Source organism: Podarcis melisellensis, assembly GCF_964234715.1.
Source record: "Podarcis melisellensis genome assembly, chromosome: 7".
In the NCBI taxonomy this organism is placed as follows: domain Eukaryota; kingdom Metazoa; phylum Chordata; class Lepidosauria; order Squamata; family Lacertidae; genus Podarcis; species Podarcis melisellensis.
In genome coordinates this window covers 56,076,044-56,083,790 of record NC_138539.1, presented here as the reverse complement: position 1 = coordinate 56,083,790, position 7,747 = coordinate 56,076,044, and the positions used below count along the sequence as shown (strand labels likewise).

Here is a 7,747-nt window from a genome sequence, read left to right as displayed (position 1 = left end):
CATACATGGTTCTTCTCCCCATTTTATCCTCACAACAACTATGTCTGGTAGATTGATTGGCTGGTAATATCCATGGGAAAATGGCATGCCCATGTAAGGTAGGTGGCATCGTCCTAAGCTACAGGACTCCTATTCTGACTCTAGAAGCCACATAATATTACCTTTATTTTATAAATTTTTTATTATAATATTGAGACTTTTACAAATCATGACAATATCTAGAACCGCTTATTTCCATGCATACATTTGTCCTTCTGCATTCTTTAATTTATTAAGTATGTACTAATAGTAATCCTAATTTAGTGAAGTGTTATGAAACCTTTTCAAGTTATTCTCTTTGCGTGGATCTTTGACTCTCTCTGAGCAATATTTTCTGTTGGATATAATGCATTCTTTATTCAGCATTTGCTATTTGTGATATATACGGTATATCCTATAGTGAATAATGTGAAGGTTTGCTTTACGATTTGGTAATAATAGTTGCATGAATAAACACATTAACAAATTTTCATTCCTGTCATAACACAAATGTTTCCTCTAGCTTTCGTTATTTTTAATACTCAAAGTCTCTGTATGCAGTCTTTGAAATATTTCATGAGACTAGACATAATGTTTACTTATTCCAGATGTTGTCTGTTCCTCATATATGGGTGGGATACAAAACGACATTCTTAGATTATTATCCTATTGTGGCTGTGTCACATGGAATGTTTTTGCTTCACTGTGTACTGGGTTATCCATACCCATCACACTTTCCAAATTTAGAAAATGCTAGTTTTTATTGCTATTATCACCAGTTATTAGTGAGCTTTGCTGTTTACCAAAGCACATTTAGATCACATGACTTCCCTCAAAGAATCCTGGGAACTGTAGTTCCTCCCTCACAATTACATCCCCCAGCATCCTTAATACTCTACAGTTCCCAGGATTCCTTGGAAAAGTCAGGTGCTTTAAAGGTGTGTTAGAGCTGCTTGAAAATGTCTGGCGCACATATGCTGTACAAATTTTACAGAAAACTAGCTTTCCCTCAAGCATAAAAGTTCATTCTTCTGAACAATGGGATATACTGGGCATGTATAGCTGTGATCCTGCATTATTTGTACATGTATTTCTCTAGATTGGAATATTTCCGTTTGGCAGGGCAGAGGGGGATTAATGTGAGAAATGACCCTCAATATACAGTACTTACAGCCTGGTCCAAATCAGGGGTTTTATTGGGGTGGGGGGAGAAATGCTAGAAAACTCAATGGAATTTTCTTCTACAAATACATGTTTAGGATTAGGTTATGTAGCAGGAACCCCCCCACCCCAATCATTCTGTTTGTATAAACTACACACTCACACACTACATACACCACATTTCTGTTATAAATTCATAGAAAATCAACCATACATCGGATTTGCACTGTTCCATTTTATTTTACTCCATATGACAAGAACTAACAAAGGGGGGTGACTTAGTCCTGGTCAGCTTCACTGTCTCAGCACATACACAGGAGCCCTGCCCATGCCAACCCTGATGATCCCAGACAGAAGACAATCAAGATCACAAAGAACTTGCATATGGGAGTGGATTCAACATGGACTGAAACAAAGGACACTGATCAGATCTTCCCTCAGGGGGCAGGAAACTGCAAAATTCCCTTTGTCTCCTGGAAGTTCCTGGAAGTGACTCAGGGGGAGGGGGGAGGGGGGAGGGAGGAACCAGCCAGGTGACAAGACACTCAGGTTACCACCACAACTCCTCCCACAACCCCTCCTTTCTGTAATGTATGCCTCCCCCAACCCCTCCTTTCTGTAATGTATGCCTCCCTCAACCCCTCCTTTCTGTAATGTATGCATGATGTTTCTGGGGGTGGGCTAGACCTAGAGGGGGGGAATTTCAAAAGTTTTTATAAGACCTTGCACACTATTCTTCTGGGTCTTTCCTCTCTCCTGCACGTGAGGGGAATACCCTGTTGCAACAGTTCAATAAAGGCCAAGCCTACAGGCTGCTGTTTTGCTCCAAGTTATCCTGGTTGGTGTCTTTGTTTTGTCCAAGGGAGCCCTCGGATTTTTCCTGTAACAGTTGGCGACCATTCTCAGGGACACTTGGTTCTCCTGCAGAGGTGAGAGGGGAGACAGAGGGGATCGGGCGCCACTGGGCAACCTTAGCCCAGGGATCCTCCTTCCTCTCCCTGCCTCCTCTTTGCGGGCGGTAATCAATCGTCACCAAAAGCCCAACCAGGGGGAGCAAAAGCGAGGTCAAGCCGGCTAAAGAAAAAGGATCCCGGGATCCGCGGGGGACATCTTCGAACGTGAGTATGGTTTGAAGTAAATACATTGGGAGGGGGGTGGAGAAGCAGCGTCCCCACGACAGCCAGACTTTCCTTCTTTCATTTCTGACGTTCCCTCTCGGGGTCGGCCAGGAACGTTTTAGCTCTATTCTTTTCTCCCCCGATTCTCCCCTTTCGGAGAGTGGCCAGGGAGGTCGCGGAACTTTACTGTCTGATGTTGCCTTTCGGAGTCGTCTAGGAACATCAAAACCTTTCTCTTTCTCTCCCCTCAATTTCTTACACGGAGTGTGGCCGGGGAAATTGTGGTACCTTTTACTGTTTTCCGGCGTTACCTTTCGGAGTCGTCCGGGTACGCCTTAATCTACCTGTCCTTTTCTCCCCCGTTTTCCGTCTTGGAATTGAGTCCGGAAAAGCGTGGCTCTTTACTGTTTTCTCTGACGTCCCTCTTTCGGAGTCGTCCAGAGGCGTCCTTCAAAGCACACTCTCTCTCTCTCTCTCTCTCTCTCTCTCTCTCTCTCTCTCTCTCTCCCCTCTAATTATGCCCAGCGACCTTTGTTAGGGATGACCCGGGTACGTGAGAACGCAAGGTTGTTTGTTTCCTTTCCAAACCTTCATTTTCTTGGGCCTTAATCTGGCATTGCACTGCGCAAGCGTCCAGTAGGGGTTCCGAACTTAGTCTCAATGGCTAGGCAGGAGGCTGTTGTGGAGGGTAGAGCAGGTGGTTCACAAATTGGGGCCCCACACTAGGATTAGTCTTGTGAACAGCACTGAGGTAGAAAATATATATATATATATATATATATGCTTTCGTAGATTTTCACGGGTACAGGAATGCAGGTTTTGGTGTCCTCGGGTGTCTTCCCGTGTAAAAGTTGGGGTGTCTAGGCGACGTTTCAACGAGGTCTCACTCGTCATCTTCATGAAGATGACGAGTGAGACCTCGTCGAAACGTCGCCTAGACACCCCAACTTTTACACGGGAAGACACCCGAGGACACCAAAACCTGCATATATATATATATATATATATATATATATATATATATATACAGAAACTTTCTCGGGCCAAGGTGTCCCGTGGCAGACAGGCCAAGGTGTCCCGTGGCTGAAACTTTCTCGGGCCAAGGTGTCCCGTGGCAGACGGGCCAAGGTGTCCCGTGGCTGAAACTTTCTCGGGCCAAGGTGTCCCGTGTCAGACGGGCCAAGGTGTCCCGTGGCTGAAACTTTCTTGGGCCAAGGTGTCTCGTGGCAGACGGGCCAAGGTGTCCCGTGGCAGACTTTTGAGCTCATTCGTAGGATTTTCTGGAAACGAAATTGTAGTCAAAAAAAGAAAAAAAGAAAAAAGGATAAGAGATGTAAAAGATTTGGAAATATTTAAAGTGTTTGTGTTCACATTGGCTCCGGCATCCACAGACTGTTCTTAAATGCACATAATTTTTAAATTGCAAGCTTGCTTAAAAAAATTTTTTTTTAATCTAAGGAAGCCATGTTGGGCCTTATCAATCTTAAACAGGACAAAAAAATTGAGAATGAAGTGTGCAAATGTTTATTTGAGAGAGGCTCCAAGGAGTCTTCCTCCAAGTAGCTTGAGTGAGGAGTATGATTTTAAGTTGATGGTGGATAATATGATGTTGCAACGTTTGAGTTTATGAGCTTATATCCGTGTTCCAGTATTTTTTTCCAGTATTTTGAAATGTGCTGTGAAGAAACTAATGTTTCTGCTGCAAAAGCCTAGTAGAGCCAACTGCTCTCTCAAGCTAAAATGCAGTGTATGTATTTCATTAAGCGTCTGCCTATAAAAAATGTGTTCTTTCTAAGAAAAATTGGTATTAAAATTGGTATTAAATGTAGAAGCTTCCATAGCCAGCAAAATTGTCTATCTGAGTCCAGTCCTGATATCAGTCTTCCTGGCCTCTTTTATTAAAAAAATGCCCCTTTGTTTCATTCTGTCTCTTTCAGGGTTTTTCCCCCCCCTTCTCCTTCTTACTTCTGTGCCAGGTAAATTTACTCCCAAGTAATAATAATAATAATAATAATAATTTATTATTTGTACCCCGCCCATCTGGCTGGGTTCCCCCAGCCACTCTGGGGGGCTTCCATAGAAACCAGAAAACACTAAAATATCATACATTAAAAACTTCCCTGAACAGGGCTGCCTTAAGATGTCTTCTGAATGTCAAGTAGTTGTTTATCGTTTTGACATCTGATGGGAGGGCGTTCCACAGGGCGGGCGCCACTACCGAAAAGGCCCTCTGCCTGGTTCCCTGTAGCTTTGCTTCTCGCAATGAGGGAACCGCCAGAAGGCCCTCGGCACTGGACCTCAGCGTCCGGGCAAAACGATGGGGGTGGAGACGCTCCTTCAGGTATACTGGGCCGAGGCCGTTTAGGGCTTTAAGGGTCAACACCAACACTTTGAATTGTGCTCGGAAACGTACTGGGAGCCAATGTAGGTCTTTCAAGACCGGTGTTATGTGGTCTCGGCGGCCGCCCCCAGTCACCAGTCTAGCTGCCGCATTCTGGATTAGCTGTAGTTTCCGAGTCACCTTCAAAGGTAGCCCCACGTAGAGCGCATTGCAGTAGTCCAAGCGGGAGATAACTAGAGCCTGCACCACTCTGGCGAGACAGTCCGCGGGCAGGTAGGGTCTCAGCCTGCGTACCAGGTGGAGTTGGTAGACAGCTGCCCTGGATACAGAATTGACCTGCGCCTCCATGGACAGCTGTGAGTCCAAAATGACTCCCAGGCTACGCACCTGGTCCTTCAGGGGCACAGTTACCCTATTCAGGACCAGGGAGTCCTCCACACCTGCCCGCCCCCTGTCCCCCAAAAACAGTACTTCTGTCTTGTCAGGATTCAGCCTCAATCCATTAGCCGCCATCCATCCTCCAACCGCCTCCAGGCACTCACACAGGACCTTCACCGCCTTCACTGGTTCTGATTTGAAAGAGAGGTAGAGCTGGGTATCATCTGCATATTGATGGACACCCAGTCCAAAGCCCCTGATGATCTCTCCCAGCGGCTTCATATAGATGTTAAAAAGCATGGGGGAGAGGACAGAACCCCGAGGTACCCCACAAGTGAGGGCCCAAGGGTCTGAACACTCATGCCCCACCACCACTTTCTGGACACGGCCCAGGAGGAAGGAGCGAAACCACTGTATAACAGTGCCCCCAGCTCCCAACCCCTCTAGACGGTCCAGAAGGATGTTATGGTCGATTGTATCAAAGGCCGCTGAGAGATCCAGCAGAACTAGGAAACAACTCTCACCTTTGTCCCTACCTCGCCGGAGATCATCAACCAGTGCGACCAAGGCAGTTTCAGTCCCATGATGAGGCCTGAACCCCGATTGGAAGTAAGCTTCCTTTAAAGGAAACTGCAAGGGGGGGGCATAGATTAGGCTTACTATTCCTCTGCAAGTTCAGAAAAAACTCACTTTTGTATTCCTTTTAAATCAAATCTATGGCTGTTTTAACTATGCTTTATAAGAGATCCTCTCCCTCTTAGGAAAAATGTTCACTTCAATCTTCCTTTAAAGATGATTTCTCTAGGAACTTGAAGGAAGCAAACTCAAACTATCTCAAGATCTGCTAAAACGGTTCTGTGTAAAGTTGGCTACTTTTCTTTTTCTCTTCCTTAGTACATGATATGAGCATAGATGTTTCCTTTCCCAGTTGAAAATCTGTACTTAAATGTATATGTCCTTTTGGTAGTGCAAATCTTGCTTTGAAATCTTGCTATGAACACTGTATTTAGGGTTGGACTAGATGACCCAAGGGTCCCTTTTAGCTTTCCCAATTTGTGGCTGTGTGGAGGGCCATGTGTCTGCAAGCATGTGATGAGTTGAAATTCAGCCCAACTTTGCTCTTTGTTTTACTTAAAAAAAATGTGAGAGGTAAAATCCGTGATGTTTTGAAGCAGAACTGCTAATTTCAAGCATTTGAGTGATTACAGTGTTTATCATTTTCTCTACTATTAAAAAAAAAATCAAACTTCAAAGTCAATTCAAAGTTTAACCACATAAAATACATATGAGTCTTGACCATTTATCCTGTAAATAAAGGGCAGCAAAATTTGTCTGCAAATGGTAAGGCTGAAATGACTGAGAATGTTAAATAAATCCTATAAATCCTGACTCTCTGGCCATTTTTTCCCATATATAAGGGCGTGGCATTGTTCCGTGAATGAACAGAGGGAAATCACACAAAATGATAGCCCTTTCCTGTACATAAAGGAAGCAGTCCTTTTTGCTTGGGCTACAATTGCTAACTTTATTGAATACTTTAATTGCTCAGTTTCTCTTTTTTGTTTTTTTAAAAAAATCTAACCCTATTTTTTTAAATCTACTCCTTACCCTTCATTTCCTTTATTCAAATGGTAATTTAGCCAAAGGTTTCAACATTTTCAATAGTATAAAAGGTTTGCTGAGATATGAACTCGGCACATGCACAGAGGCTAGATCAGCAACAAAGGGGGGAGAGAGATAGAGAGAGGAAGGAGGGGGAACTGTAGGGAGTGAGAGGAGCTTGGGCTGAAGGGGGGAAATTATCCAAATTTCCTTATGTAAAAAAAAACTTGGAGCCACTGAGGGAAATCACCCTTAATGTCTCTTTTGCTCCAGGGGCTACGTAAGACAAAAGGTGATAAGTAGTTTCAAATCTTAACATGATTAACATGCCAAATTCTTTTCACAGGTAAATATCAAAGCACTCCCCCCCCCAAGGGATTTAAATCACAGACTTTGTGTGCATTTTAGGAACAGCATTTCCTGGCAGGCCTCTCACATGAAATAATTTTTCCCTTTTAACAGGATATGTGAACCCCGATAACAAAGTGTTTGTCCCTTCTTTTCTCCCACAGCAACTTTCTTTCCTGTTCTGTGAAGCAAGTCTGAATCCCTGCTGTATTAGTGATTTCCATCTCTTTGTGCCTTTGACGATTTAATTTACAAATAATCTCTTTTCATTTATTTAATCAGTTTTTCCATGATGTCTATGAAATTAATCGAAGCACAACCAAACATTGTTTGTGGAATTGTATTTGTTTACCTTTTTGCCTGAGTATTATTATTTTTGGTTCCTCATAGGTCATTGTGTGTGTGTTTTACTTTGGGGACATGTCCATCACATACTGAAAGTATTTTAAGCCCTTTTCCATTGTTTTCTCATTCTTTCAGTCCAGTAGTAATCTGTGGTTCTGATAATATCTTTGTATTATTTAATAATAATTCCTTTCTAGATCTGATGTCTTTGTGTCAAGTCTGTTTTCATCTGACTGGTAATCTAATTTTTGGCTTTCTTTTTTATTTTTAACCTTTGTTGTATTTTTTACATGTGGAGTAATTTTTTTTTAATAATATGAAAAACAACAACAACAACAACAAAAACTAAGTGAAGGAAAGCAAACAAACTTAGCAGATAATAACAGTAATTATATGAAAATGTGATAATAATATTAAAATGAGTAAAATGCTTAAC

The 7,747-nt window shown here is 42.9% G+C and overlaps 1 long non-coding RNA gene across 1 annotated transcript; it reads right to left on the bottom strand.

Annotated features, from left to right (window-relative positions):
- Positions 1–2,357: 2,357 nt before the first annotated feature.
- On the bottom strand, positions 2,358–2,749 carry LOC309374772. Its single transcript, XR_014170726.1, has 2 exons — positions 2,527–2,749; positions 2,358–2,421 (listed from the first exon to the last, which is right to left on the bottom strand). It is a non-coding gene; the product is annotated as an uncharacterized lncRNA (long non-coding RNA).
- Positions 2,750–7,747: the final 4,998 nt, after the last annotated feature.